Source organism: Mastigoproctus giganteus, chromosome 6 (assembly GCF_048544385.1).
Source record: "Mastigoproctus giganteus isolate SK-2022 chromosome 6, ASM4854438v1, whole genome shotgun sequence".
NCBI classification, from domain to species: Eukaryota; Metazoa; Arthropoda; class Arachnida; order Uropygi; family Thelyphonidae; genus Mastigoproctus; species Mastigoproctus giganteus.
In genome coordinates this window covers 141,727,741-141,742,827 of record NC_143580.1, presented here as the reverse complement: position 1 = coordinate 141,742,827, position 15,087 = coordinate 141,727,741, and positions in this window count along the sequence as shown.

The window sequence follows — 15,087 nt, the reverse complement described above, 5'->3', positions numbered from 1 at the left end:
AATGTGAGCTGGCATGGAGTGATAGTGAGTTTTCGCCCTAACTCTGTGAAGTTCTTTTCAGAAAATTTAATTTTGACCGTTATCATAGTGCTGACTAAGTGACAACGGTACTAGTAAATCTATCAAGAAAAGGAAAGCGATTGAGTTGGATCAGAAAATTAAAATAATAAGCATGCATGGAAATGGCCAAACATTAACAAATATCATGTGGAATTCAGATTTGTCAGTCAACAGTGAACACAATAATAAAAGACAAAGAATACGAGAAGGGATCGGCACCAATGAAGTCAACTATAATAACCAAGGCTATGAAATACATATCAATTTTACTGTACAGTAACGTGTTTTTTCTTCCTTTTATGTTTTATTTTCTTATGTGCCACCTGGCTACTTCACTGCTGTCCCCAGATAATTTTTTTAATTGAACTAATTAAAAACAAACTATTTTTCTTCATTCTTTTGATGATATGTGATTTTTTGTAATTTTGCCATGTCGGGGAATATAGTAGCAATATTTTATTAGTCATTCGCGAGTTAAGCAAAAGTCAGCTTGTGTACAAAGTCCTGGAATATACCCTGGTGTGCAAAACTTAAGGACCAACACTATTTCTAAAGGTTACAACCACAAAATCAAACAAAACATCCTGTGGCAATTTTCATTAACTGTAGCCGTTCAGTAGAAAGCTGGTGCACATGCCAAAATTTGAATGAGAGGGCTCACATAAACATAAAAGCAGTTATGTGCAAAAACCGAATGATGAGCACAATTGCTACAGATGTAAGGTGCATTTAGGGCTAGAGCCTCAAGCTGCGAACAGATTTGGACTATGTATATATTAAGTGCTATAGCATCATAATACACAGCCATCTCTGAATAAACAGAAAATTTTTAAGGCAGCATCGTTTTGTTATATCTCATATTGTGAATACCTTCACGAGTTGCCATGATACAGTATTGCACTACTTCGAATAAGTAATGCTTCACCTAAGAAGAAGACTAATGTTACTTATTCTCAGATAGGTACCACCACCACTACCCATGGGTGGTGGTACCTAGCTGAGAATTTTAGTAAAATAATTACTAAAATGTTACTATTATTTGGATCCCGTTGCGAGGAAACATCAGTGCCTAACTTAGCTGGTTTGTTGAGCCGTTTAATCAGAAATGAGATTGTGCAGGTGTTTTCAAGTAATTCCTCGTTGCTGGAGGTGTGCCGTTCTCTGCATGAAGGGTGCAATAGCACAATTACGGGGAAAATTGTTTCCCGTTTGAGATTCAGTTTTTGACATATTTTAATTTTATTGTTGTTTATTACTACTATTTTATTTATTATTATTTATTTTTTTGAAGTTGTTCAAAACAGCTAGAATTTATAGCCAATTAGCAGGAAGCTCCTTAATCCCAACTTGAAAAACGTGTAGGTTCGCTAAGTGAAACAATATGGTGGCAAACAAAGGAGACTGGCGAAAAACATGATAAAAGGTAAAATAAACTGCTAGGATCTAAAATAAAGACGTATGTGAGGTGACCAGCTTAAACGTTTCCTGGGAGACATCCGCTCCCAGTCAGTTTCACAGTTTGCAGGTTTCACTGCCTCGGAGATGCTATCCCTATGTCGACCACATGGGTTTCCCTAGGGAAGATACGACGATATATTCACTTGCTTGTAAAATGGCCTTCCCACATCAAATAAAATGATAAAATTTTACCTGCAGGTAGAGGAAGTGATGCTGCATCCACTGAAATGGTCGTTACAGTCCAGGGAATTGATAATCCAAAGTAGAATCCGTATTTTATGGGAACACTAAACATTGTTGCAACACAGGGAATGAACAGTAGCTCCGCCCTCCTGTCAAAACAGTAAATTGAACCCTGCTGAAAATGGGGCTGTGGGCTGCTCTGAGTGCCTGTGATAACCACGGTTCACCAATGACAGCACCTACAATGGGCACGCCAGTATTGAAACTGGACCTTGAGTGATTGGAAGAAGGTTGTCTGGTCCGATGAATCACGTTTCGTGTTGCACCATGTGGACGGTCAAGTACGTGTGCATCGTTTATGTGGAGGAGTGATGGCGCCTGGATGCACCGTGGGACGAAAAGCCGGTGGTGGCAGTGTCGTGCTTTGGGCGATGTTCTGCTGGGATATCCTGGGTTCAGTCATCCAGATGCCAGGCTCTCTGACATCTACAACCTACCTAAATATCCCACAGACTGGAAAACTGCCAACATTAAACTGATTCTGAAAAGCTCAACCAAGCCACAATAGATGCCTGATTCATACTGCCCAATCGCTCTTCTCTGTACTAAGCAAAGTCTTTGAGCAGCTCCTACGTCGAAGGATAGAAACCTACTACAACTCAGCACAGCTTCCTGCACGGAACCAATTTGGATTTAGGAGAGACCGATCACCACTGATGCACTTGAAAGAATCATCACTGCAGCTGAAAACTGCCAAAGAAAATACCTCCTCTTCATCTCAGTCGATTTTGCAGGGGGGGGGGCGTTCAACACCTTCTGGTGGCCCAGCATCCTTACGCGAGTGAGGTGCTCAAACCTCCCCACGAACCTGTACAACAGCCTGCAGAGTTATCTCACCGAGAGAAGAGTAGTGATCCAGGCACCTTACTCTAGAGTTCAAAGACATCTACAGAGGATGCCCACAGGGCTCTCTGCTTGGACTGCTCCTTTAGAACTATGTATTGGATGAATTCCTTTCCATCGACCTTGGGGACGTCTGGGCGCTGGCTTTTGTGGACGACCTAACCCTGATCTTGGAAGCTGATTCAAGGGCTCAGATGGAAACAGTAAATGGAGCCCTATCCATTCTTCAGGAATGACCAGAAAGCACCACTTGCAAATATCTGCTACCAAGACTCAATCCATTCTCCTCAAAGGATACCTAACACCCACAAGCCCTGCACAAATTAAAATTAACACAAAACCATAAAACTGGTCATGGAACTAAAGCACCTGGGAATCATTCTCTACATGAACTCAGCACAACCAATTTGGATTCTTTCCTACCACGTCTGAACTACATCCAAACAAAGATGAAATATGCAGCAATGGTAGCAAGGATCGTCTGCCGGGACTGGGGCCTAAAGAGGCACACACGCCCTATACAAAGCAGTCTTCATTCCAGCAGCTATTTACACCTCAGGTGTGTGGTTAAACAAGGCTACAAAAGAGGCAAATAGCAGGAAACTCAATATTATTCACTTCTCTATCCCCATCCAAGCAGCAATGACGCCTGACCAGTTCTTCTTACCATGATGCGTGCTTGTAACACCGTCATCACCCACACCGTGCAGGTGATAATGGGGGGCCTTGCCTCTTGACCTGGAGGTGATATGCACAGGCATGCTGTGCCAGCTTGGACAAGGAAAGAGCACGACATACAGGGACCACATCACGGACCCTGCTGGGAATCAATCTGCAGAAAAACGACTACAAAATTACCTCCAATCTGTATGGCAACAACGCATCCAAAATCGCCTTCGTGGTTCTCCCCGGGACTCTATTGCACTTACTTATTAACAGGACAAGGTGCTATACACAGCAAGCTAACACTGGGAATAGTCAATCCGTTTTGTGCATGTGGATCACAGGAGACCTGGGACCACCTGATGTATGACTGCTGACGACCTCGGGTATATTCATCAATGAGCTACAGTTTATCCCTAAAGACAGCACCACATCCTAAAGAGTGACACCTACAGAGCGTTCTCCAAATATGCCCAAAGTCTTCACAAGAAGGCCGACCCTGCCGCAACCACCAAACCCACTTGACAGTAACCCGCTACCATGAAAACTACAGTGCAACCAACCCAAGCAGCAATGACGGTTAAGTGCCTCTGTCGGACAGAGGCACTTAACCGCAATAGGATAGGATGGCGCCCTCACGAAAATCAGACCAAAAACAGATTAAGACACCCATCCCCGGATGTGATTCAAATTCTGAGGAGACTGAACAGAACGCAACGAACCCTGGAGAGATCTCCGCTTCCCCGACAAATGAAATGTGACTAACTGAAACACGACTACTGAATGACCAACAGATCCAGACAGTAAACTCCACTTCCTAGACAAGAGTGATGAAAACGCAACAAACACTGGACTTGACTACCACTTGCAAAGATTACAATCAAGACAGAATGGACTGGATCTGAATCTCATGAACAACAACCGGATCAGACCTCTGTGGAGGCTAGACGGATACCACTGGACTTGACAGTGCAGCTCTGCTGCAATGCACCTTATTGGCGATTTAAATCGAGCTCCCTCTCTCGATTTACTTTATACCCGGCGGGGGAGGGAGGTGACGGTTCTCCATCTCCCCTCCTTTCGTCTGGTGGGGACTGAGCAGGCCCCACTGACCACTGGGGTTGTCTTCTCTATCGTCCCCATTCTTCTGTCCTTTTCCCCCCACTCTACCTATAGACACCAGATTATGCCCTAAACATCAAAATTGAACCTCGCACGACTTTTGGCTACGCTAGCGTTTTCCCCCTTTTTATTTTTATTTTTTTTATTTTATTTTATTATTATTATTTTTTAAGGTCCTAGCCACTGAAATCTCAGGAAACTAGGTGGCAGGACCTGCCAGAGTAAATATCTAAACTACTGGGTACCTGATCTGCCTCCACGGGGCAGAGTGTGGACAATGTTGGGCCCCATTAGGGGCCCAGCGGCTAAATGACCAGAACAGTACACGACGCTACATATATACATAATCCATACACTTTTAAACCTCTGGCATTGACAGTGTTCTGTTTCACACCCACAATGTATACTATGCGGAAATGGGGGAAACCTCAGGTGACACTAAACACACACTACCTAAACATCCCAAGACCATATAGAGAGCCTGCAAGGAAAAATAATAAAAGCATGCATTGCATCCACCAAGCCCCGAAGAATAAAAAAATACCATGTCCATTGGTGGACAGCAACTCTCACTGACTTGAAGCAGCAAACCAGACTAACTAGAAGGGAATATCAATGAGCCTGGCGAGAATCAACCAGACCCCAACAAGAAGTACACAACCTATAAGAGCGATATAGACAAGCAAGAAGAACCTATCATCATAACATTCAGCTGCAGAAGAGAATAGCCTGGGAAAAACTGATCGGAACCAAAGGTAATTCAGACCTATGGGATCTGGTCTATAAAATTATAAACAGCAAGATCCCCTCTCCAGAAATCTATGCCACAATGGAAGTGCAAGGGAACACCCCCACTAGTAATTAGGCAGAAACAATCAATGCAATATGGATGCAATCACACATCAGGATATAAACCAGAGTGAGATGCCGTACCAAAAGGAAGTAAGGCAAAAAAAACAAGTCATATATAGGGGCCCCGGTGGAACCGCCCTTCACAAACAAGGAAATTGGTCACACTAGCGCCAACACGAGGAGCAGGAAATGCCCGGGCCATGATGCCATTGAAGTTGAAGTCCTAAAGAGGGTGTGCACTTGGTCGCCCAAGCTATTCATGGGGCCCTTAACTCCTGCATCCTTTCTGGCACCTTCCCAAGGACTCGGGAACTAGCCAATCTGAAAATTATTTTGAAAGGGCCAGACAGGCCAGAACAGGGTCCTACGTCCGATCGTCCTCCTTCCGGTTTTGGGTAAGGTCCTAGAGAAAGTCATCACAACCTGATTGATGGAAGCATACAAATCAAAAGGCCTTTACTTGCTGAAACAATATGGCTTCACCCCTGGACCTGGCACTGAGGATGCAATCACTGACTTAATAGCAACAGGAGACAAAACCGACAACAAAAATTCCTTGCTCTCTTTGTGGACTTCGCCGGGGCCTTTGACACTATGGGGGCAAAGCAGCGTTGCGAGGTTCAGGGAGGTCGCGATATCTGCCCCACATGGCAGCATATTATGTATGAGTGTGAGTTGTATAAGGACCTTAGACGCCTCCTAATCACAAGGATCCAATACGTACCGAACAATGAGGAACTCCACCTGCTAGAGAAAGCCCGAGGAGTTCACAGCCCTCAGCCGCTATGCACAAGAACTCTTCTCCAGAAGGAAGACATTAATAGACATCTGCCAAGATGGACCAAACTGAAAAACTATAGGCTAAAATGACAGATAGCAGAGACATATCCAGCCAAGTACAACACGAAAATTCAATGACCAAAGATGGGACAAACGCCCTACAAGGAAAGGACACCGGACTGACACCATAAAGCCGTGTTACGAAGGAAGAAGAGACAAACCACACTTGGAGGGAAAAGCTGGACCTGTGTGTTCTTGTGGTAAGCCGGACCCAACAAGTCAGCAGAAACACTGCTGGCACGTAACAAGACTTGTCACACCCACTGGACAGCTCTACTCCAGGAATGAAGCCATCAAGAAACAGACAACTACACCGGACTAAGCAAATGTGGTGATGCTGCAAAGGCGCCCTAGGATGACTTGTACCGTGCCCTAGCGTGGTGCCTTTCCTTCCACACTCCCTGGCGGGGGTAGGGAAGACCTCCCCCAATCACCCTGTGGACGACTTCCGACCACGGTGATTACCTGCCAAATCAGAAGATCATTAAACAGGCTACTGATACCTAAACAAACACTAAATCGCTTCGCCATCCGCTGGGCAAACTGGGAAAGTTCAGAGAGGTCTTAATGCCTGCTGCGGCCCAACACATGAAAACAACAAACCAGAATGGGGACCCAGACGAGAATCAAAAGAGGGTAACGGAAATAATACTTGCAGTGAGTGAAGCATCAATGAAGAGGAGAAATCCCAAACCGGGAGCAGTCCCGTGGTGGACTCACGAGATCCAGCAACTCAGAAGGGAGACCATGAGAAGAAGAAAATTCTTTCAATGGGCAAGACGCACATGGCCTGCTGCTGAGGTCCAGATACTTAAGGAGCGTTATAGAGAAGCAAGAAACAGAGATATGCGGATGCGATAAACAAGAGCAAACAAAGAGCCTGGGAAAACTTGGCAGGCATAACAGGAAATAATGAGCCATGGGGGTAGTCTATCGGATAATCACAAACAAACTCCCCAGGGGGGAAGTTATTTCTACCACACTGACACCACAGGGGAGCCAAACCACCACATGGCAACAGTCAATCACAAATATTCTGGGCACTATTTTCCCGGAGATTGCCATGCCTACTTCACCTGAACAGCATAGAATATGCCAAGAAAATGACATATACACCACTGACTCCCGTGAACCACCGTTCACGCTAGATGACATCAAATCCGCGGCAAATCACGTAAGAAATAATAAGTGCCCAGGGCTCGATTATCTCGAACCGGAAATTATCAAAAAAGTAACGGATCGGACCCCCGAACTCCTCCTAAATCTGTTTAATAACTGTTTGTATCAAGGCATCTTCCCAAGAAACTGGAAGACTGCAGGACTGAAGCTGATCCCAAAAACACCCACGAAGCCTCCACAACAGCCAACCACCTGCAGGGAAAAGGAGGTGATTATCCCTCTGTATAAGGCAATGGTCAGGGCACGACTTGAGTACTGTGTACAGGTCTGGAGGCCTCATTTTAGGAGGGATGTAGATTTACTTGAGCGTGTACAGAGAAGGGCAACAAAATTGGTGAGGGGAATGAAGGGATCCTCTTACCGAGAGAGGCTTAAGTTCTGCAAATTGCAGTGGCTGGAGACTAGGCACCTGTGCGGTGATCTGATTGAGGTATATAAGGCCTTGAATGGGTTGAGCACGCTGAACTCTGATGGGATCCTTCCACTTGTTCAGATTACGAATTTAAGGGGGCATAAATTCAAATTAAGAAAAGACAGATGTAGAATAGATGTGCGGAAATTTTCCTTTAGCCAGCAGGTGGTTAATTGCTGGAACAAACTTCCATCTGTCGTTGTGGAAGTTGATAGGTTGAATAAATTTAAAGAGGAACTGGACAGGCATTTGGAGGGAATGGTGTGATTTTTTTTTTTTTTTCTTTTGGCTGATGCTGCATAAGCTCATACATTTGCTTTCTTGCATCACATGCCACTACTACTACTACTACTACTACTACTACTACTACCTACAGACCGACAGCTTTGCTACCAGTGAGCAGCAAACTATTTGAGAGAATGCTATATGCCCGAATTCACACACATTACAAGAGTGCTGAACTGACCATGTCTGCCCAGTTCGGCTTTAAGCCCGAGTCTTCGACAGTAGAGGCACTTAGACATCTGCTGTACGGTGTGGCCAGTTCCAACAGTAAATACTACCTAATCATCACCATAGATTTTTCCGGAGCTTTCGACACCATTTGGTGGCCAAGTGTCCTGGCAAGGCTAAGGCGGTCCAACCTTCCCTGCAATTTGTATCTCACTATCAAGTCTTACCTTACCGACAGGAGTATTAGTGTCGTGGCACCCTATGGTAGGGTAAACCGCCGTGTCTGCAGGGGTTGGCCCCAGGGTTCTGTCCTGGGGCCGCTGTTGTGGAACATTGTCTTGGATGAGTTCCTGGCCATGGACCTTGGTGACGTCTAAACCCAAGCTTTTGCCGACGACTTAATCTTGAAAATTGCTGCCGACAGTAGAACTCAGTTGGAGGTAAAAGCAAACCATGCCATCAAGATACAACAGGACTGGACCACCTTACACTGCCTAAAAATCTCACCAACTAAGACATCCTCAATCTTACTGAAAGGCTCACTTGACCTGCACAGGCCACCTCAAATAAAGGTGAACAACACCACCACAATGAAACTCCAAAGCCAGCTTAAGTACCTGGGGGTGATATTAGATTGTAATCTTTCCTTCAAGCAGCATCTCACACATCTAAGAACAAAGATAAGGAAGTACTCTGCACTGTTAGCACGTGTGGTCCGTCGTGACTGGGGACTTAAACGTCGCGTACTCTCCTTAGATTATAAAACGACATTCCTACCAGCTATAACATACGCCTCTGCGGTTTGGTATCACAAGGCATCAACCGCCGTAAATAGACGCATAATCGACTCAATCCATAGAACTATGCTGTTAACCCTTACCAGAGCCTGCAGCACCACTAGCACTGTTGCCCTACAGGTCTTGGCCGGAGCCCTTCCCCTTGACCTGGACATCATACGTACTGGAATAGCCTATTATACAGGGTGTTTCAGTTAAACGTTTCAGAACTTCTAAGAGGGGTAGGGTACATCCTGACAACTCGAAATCATATAGCAATGTGGGGTCGGAAATGCTTTCCTGAAGCGGTGTTGTACACAGAAGCAACATAAAAAGAAAAGAGACCGTAAGTGAGAAATCGTTTTAATAATACATGAAAAGAAGCAAAAGGTACATGGATTAAAGTAAGTGTTCGAAGTTTCTTCAACCTCGTATTGCTTTCGCACAGTGGTACCTTGGAAAATGTGCTACAAATCCCCTTTTTCCTGCTGAAGTGTTGTTTTCCGATGAGGCATCCTTCACAAGGGAAGGAATTTTCAACACGCATAACGACCAAATCTGGGCGGTCGAGAACCCGCATGCAATACGACGTCGTGCAGCACAGATTCGATTTTCGGTCAATGTATGGGCCGGTATTATGGGAGATCACCTCATCGGACCTTACCTGTTACCGTGTCGTCTAACCAGAGCTATCTACTTGATCTTTCTGCAGCAAGTATTGCCACAACTTTTGAGAGATGAACAGATTTCTGCATCGACGCAACAGACAATGTGGTTCCAACACGATGGAGCCCCTGCCCATTATAGCGGAGATGTTCGTAACTACCTGGATGTCACATTTGGTCAACAGTGGATCGGACGTGGTGGTCCCGTGCGTTGGCCTGCTCGGTCACCCGACCTATCATGTCTTGATTTTTATTTCTGGGGTCATATGAAATCGCTAGTTTATGACACCCCTGTTGACAATGCTGAGGAGCTGGTTGCAAGAATCGCAGTAGCTGCCGAAGAAATTCGAAATTCGCCTGGAGTATTTCAGAATGTTCGGATGTCCATGCGTCGGAGATGTGAGGCGTGCATTGTAGCCCGTGGAAGAAACTTCGAACACTTACTTTAATCCATGTACCTTTTGCTTCTTTTCATGTATTATTAAAACGATTTCTCACTTACGGTCTCTTTTCTTTATGGTGCTTCTGTGTACAACACCGCTTCAGGAAAGCATTTCCGACCCCACATTGCTATATGATTTCGAGTTGTCAGGATGTACCCTACCCCTCTTAGAAGTTCTGAAACGTTTAACTGAAACACCCTGTATAAACAAAGGAATGCCTTGCACCCACCTAGACTACACAGTGGATAACAGTGCAACCCACAAGGCTGAAAAGAACAGGCTGCAGAAATACCTAAAAGATACCGAGCAATACCGCTGGACAAATACAACAAAAGGGAATTTCACCAAAAAGTTCATCCCGGACGTAGACAGAGTATACCCCATTCTTCCAACCTGGCTGCAACCCGAACTTTACACGACCCCGTGACCCCCCTTACGGGTCACGGGGCTTTCGATTCAAAGCTTACAACATTGGGAATTCAAAGCTTACAACATTGAGGATCCGCGTTGTACTTGCGGGGAACAAGAAAGCAGGGTGCACATTAGGTTTAAGTGTGGCCAATACGAAGACCTTAGATGCAGACTAATAACTAGAGTTCACTATCTACCGAGGGATCTTGAGTCACATCTACTAGATACACCAGAGGAATATTTAGCCTTAACTGATTTTGCCAAGGGATTATTTACCAGGCGCCAAACACTAACCGCCATATACAGAAGACCTTAAATTACTGAAACAAAACAAAAATGCAAATAGCAGCGAGATGACACAGAGGAGCCGACTATACAGACTGAGTACAAAATGAACTGGGAAAAGGCAAGTGACAATATATTGTCTAACCACAAGAGTCATGATTATCGCCAATGAAAGCGAAAAAAACACCTTTAAATAGTTGTGACATCAGAACAAAGGGACACTGCCCCCAGACCTTGCAGCATAGACCCATTACATAATGACAAAAGGTAGTGTGAGGACTATCAAACATCACGGAAGGGATAAAACCCCATAATGACAGCCAGTAGACTTGATTATGACCCCAAGATATGACCAGAAAATAGGACCCAGATCACATGCAGTCTGGAAGGATGACATCTCAGATTTAACCCATTAGTGTCCCACCTAGATGAGACTCAACGGCCAGCTTTTTAGGACCTGCAAACTGATGGAGACGACATACGGTGGCACTCTCCCGCAAGAACAGCCTATTGGCGACCCAAATCCACACTCTCTTGAGCGGATCTTTCTTTCCAAACTCCTGGGGAGGAGAGGCTTGCCTCTCCTTGCCTCCCCAATTTTATCACTCTGGTGGGGCACGGGCATGCCTCACTACCTGCAGGGGCTATCTACTCTGTCGGCCCCTTATTTCCAATTTCTTCCCCCCAGTCTTCATCCTCCCCCCAAACTTTTGTCTTGCACAGCGTTTAGCCCTACATTTCAAAATCAAAAGAGAACATCAAAATTCTTGCCCGAACCTATTTGGTTTTTAAAACTCACTTTCACCGCACAGCCCCACGTCGCATACTATTAATACTAACTTGTTAAGTATCACTAATATCAACCTCGATTTATTTATTTATTATTATTATTTTTTTTTATTTTTGGTCTTAGCCACTGAAATCCCAGGAAAGTAAGTAGCAAGACCAGCCAGAGTACAAATATTGGTAACGCCCGGCCGGCCTCCCTGTGGCGGGTATTGGTAACGTCGGGTCTCACTAGGGGCCCGGCGGCTAACAGGGCAGATGAACAATGGGCACAACAAACTACACAATACATAATCCCACACACTTTTAAATCTCTGGCTTGTCCGATACAGAGAACATACGCGGAGATGGGAGAAATCCCAGGTGCTGTCAGACCCCGAACATACCTAATACCTAATGTCCCCATATTTCTATCTGCGCGGGTAGCACAGTGGTATCGTCACCGTTCTCCCCACACCGGGTGGAAAAGTCCTGGGTTCGAATCCCGTCGATGACGCGAGGAACTTTAATGGCTTTTTTCACTCCGTGGCTGAGTTAGTTGGTCTCAGGCGTAGATAGCAAGGTTTTTCTCGCCAGTAATTGAGGTTCTTTCGTCCAGCAAAACAGGCAAATCAACCATAGAACATATGCAATTTACAGACACAAATACGGGTTAATGTATTTAATTACGGGCAACCCTAAAATAATAATTTGATTTTTTTTTGTCCTCATATTTCTATCTTTTCCCCCCAGGCTTCAGTCTCCCTCCCCTACTCTCCCTAAACAGCATACGCCCCACACAGCTATCAAAATTCATGAGTACAAATCTAACTGCATTGATATTAACCTTTCGGCTTCCATTTTATCCAACGATTTCCAAAAAAAAAAATTTTATTTTTATTTTATTTTGTTTATTTATTCATTTATGTATATTTTTTTAGGTCCTAGCCACTGAAATCTCAGGAAATTAGTTGGCAGGACCTGCCAGAGTGAAACTAAAACTACTGGGTTCCTGGTCTGCCTCCATGGGGCAAAGGTGGGACAACGTTGGGCATCAGCAGGGGTTCAGGGACTAAACGACCAGACGAACAATGGTACACGACACTACACATGTACAATATCCATACACTTTAAATCTCTGGCATTTCCAGCGAACTGGTATACCCACAATGAAAATTATGCGGAGATGGGGAAAACCCCTGGTGCCGTCTGACACTAAATACACCTTACATAAACATCATTACTTTACAGCAAACTGTATCACCACACAAAGTAAACTACGCGGAGATGGGGGAACCCCTGGTGCCATTTGACCCTAAATACACTTTACCTAGACATCATTGCTGACCAGGTACACCGTTTCGTGGCAATGGTCTTTCCCTCTGGTGGTGCCGTCTTTCAGCAGGCTAATGTGACATGCCAAACAGCCCGGATTGTTCGAGACTGGTTCGCGGAACATGAGGAAGACTTCCAGGCATTGCCCTGGCCTCCAAATTCTCCAGACATCATTTCCATCGAGCATCTGTGGTTTGTGTTGCAACAGCAACTTCGATCTGCGGCATCTCAACCATGGACCTTACATGAGATAAAGGATCTGCTGGTTACGTGTTGGTACTAGATACCACAAGACACATTTAGAAATCTTGTAGTATCCATGCCTCGCCGGGTACGAGCTGTTTTGGCTGCATGTGGAGGACCAACATCATATTAGATAGGTGGTCATAATGTTTTGACTCATCGGTGTATATATATTCACAAACTAGCAGTTTTTTCTGTTGGGAATATTTAATAGTATACTTATTATTTGTTTTAAATGCTTTTAACGTCTCTTTTTTGAACATACATAAATTGTATGAAATTTAAAAGAAAATATATAAAAAAATTAACATAATTATATAAAAACAAAAAAAATATACAATTATAACATTTTAATCAGTGGGACGGTTGTGTTTGATGGGAGGCACAAAGTGTTTTTATACGAAGAGTTATTGTGGATAGGCTAACCAGGACTGTACCGAGCCATTTCAGTACCTGAGGCAAGAATGAAAAATTGCGCCCTACTGTTAATCATGGGAACGTTGGCAATTATTTAATCTTTCTTTTGGCGCCCCTTTCAGCTTTTAATATGAGGCAAGAGCATCGTTCGCCTCGGCACGGCTCTGAGGCTTACTCTCGGCTCCTCTTCTACCGACTTTAATCTCTCTTTGTTGAATCTTAAAGCTTTAAGTGACCCGGGTTCAAGCTCGTGACTGCTGAATATGGTGCTGTTTCTTGTATTCTCTCTACCTTGTGAACTCCTTTGACCGTGTGGTCGTCCCGGAGTATAAACAGAAAATTTATTTATTAGGAAGTCGAAAACGGCAATAAAATTCTAATTTCCTCTTCCGAAATTCGTCTAAATTCATTTTGAATTTTGACCCAAATTTTACTAATATTAGTGTTATCAAAATGAATTTTCCAGCAACTGGTCACTATGGATCTCAGCGAATTCTTCTTCTTCTTCTTCCTCTTGCAAATTAAGTTCTAACGTTGGAAGGTTTCTTGTGGGTCTCTTACCCACAAATATTTTTTGGTATCAAGGGATGGGAAGTAATGCTCAATTTTTGTCTTTAACAGCTCTAATATTTTGCTTATTACATTAATTATTTTCATATACTTCGTTTTGGCAGTCACGGGAAACATTATTAATTTTTTTTCGTTTACATATATTTTTCCTTATACGGTTCTCAACTTTTCTTTAAATGCGAACAACTTGTCAGTATAAGTGAGTAAATTTTCTTCTGAGTCTTGCATACTGATATTTAATTTATTTAGCTGCGCGAATAAATCTGCTAGAAAAGCTAATTTACAGCACTAATTTCATCACTTAAATAACCACAAAATTCTGATTGCTCCAGTGAAAAAATATGAACATCTCCTCACGCAACTCGTACATAAGCATAAGCACATTTCCTTTTGCTAGCCATGCATTTATTAAAGATGTATGCATTTATTAAAGAAAAATAATCAGACTCCAGTTCTTCTCATAATTTTCCAAAAATACACATTTTTTGTGGTCTAATTTTGATACAATTGATCATTTTAACCATTGCTAAGTTTTAAATCGGGTACAACTGTCTTCGCTACTAGAACTTCTCTGTGTATAAAAACAGTGAGTTGTAATAATATTTGAATTGTGTCGTTTTACTAAGTTTACAAATCCTTTTATTTATTTCTTCCTGTTATAGCGGAAGCACCATCGGTACAAATGCCAACACACGACTTTCATAATACACCACACTTTTGTAAATAATTATTCATTACTTCGAAAATATCTTGTCTGGTTGTTCTTTACAAAAAAAAAAAAAAAAAAAATTAAAGTTAAAGTTACTTCTAGAAACTAATACAGTTAATTGATAATACCTGTTCTATACGAATTAACTGAATATGACGTTTTAGAGATAAAAACACAAAAAGTACTTTTAAAACACAAAGGAAATTCCTTACTATGCTGCTTACAAGTTGCACTTAATTTGTAGTCCCATGCTTTACGCACATATATACAACTGTAAAATGCACTGCGGGAGAGACCTTTAAGTGATAAAAATGGCCGAATAAAGGTGAACAGATATAGTTCT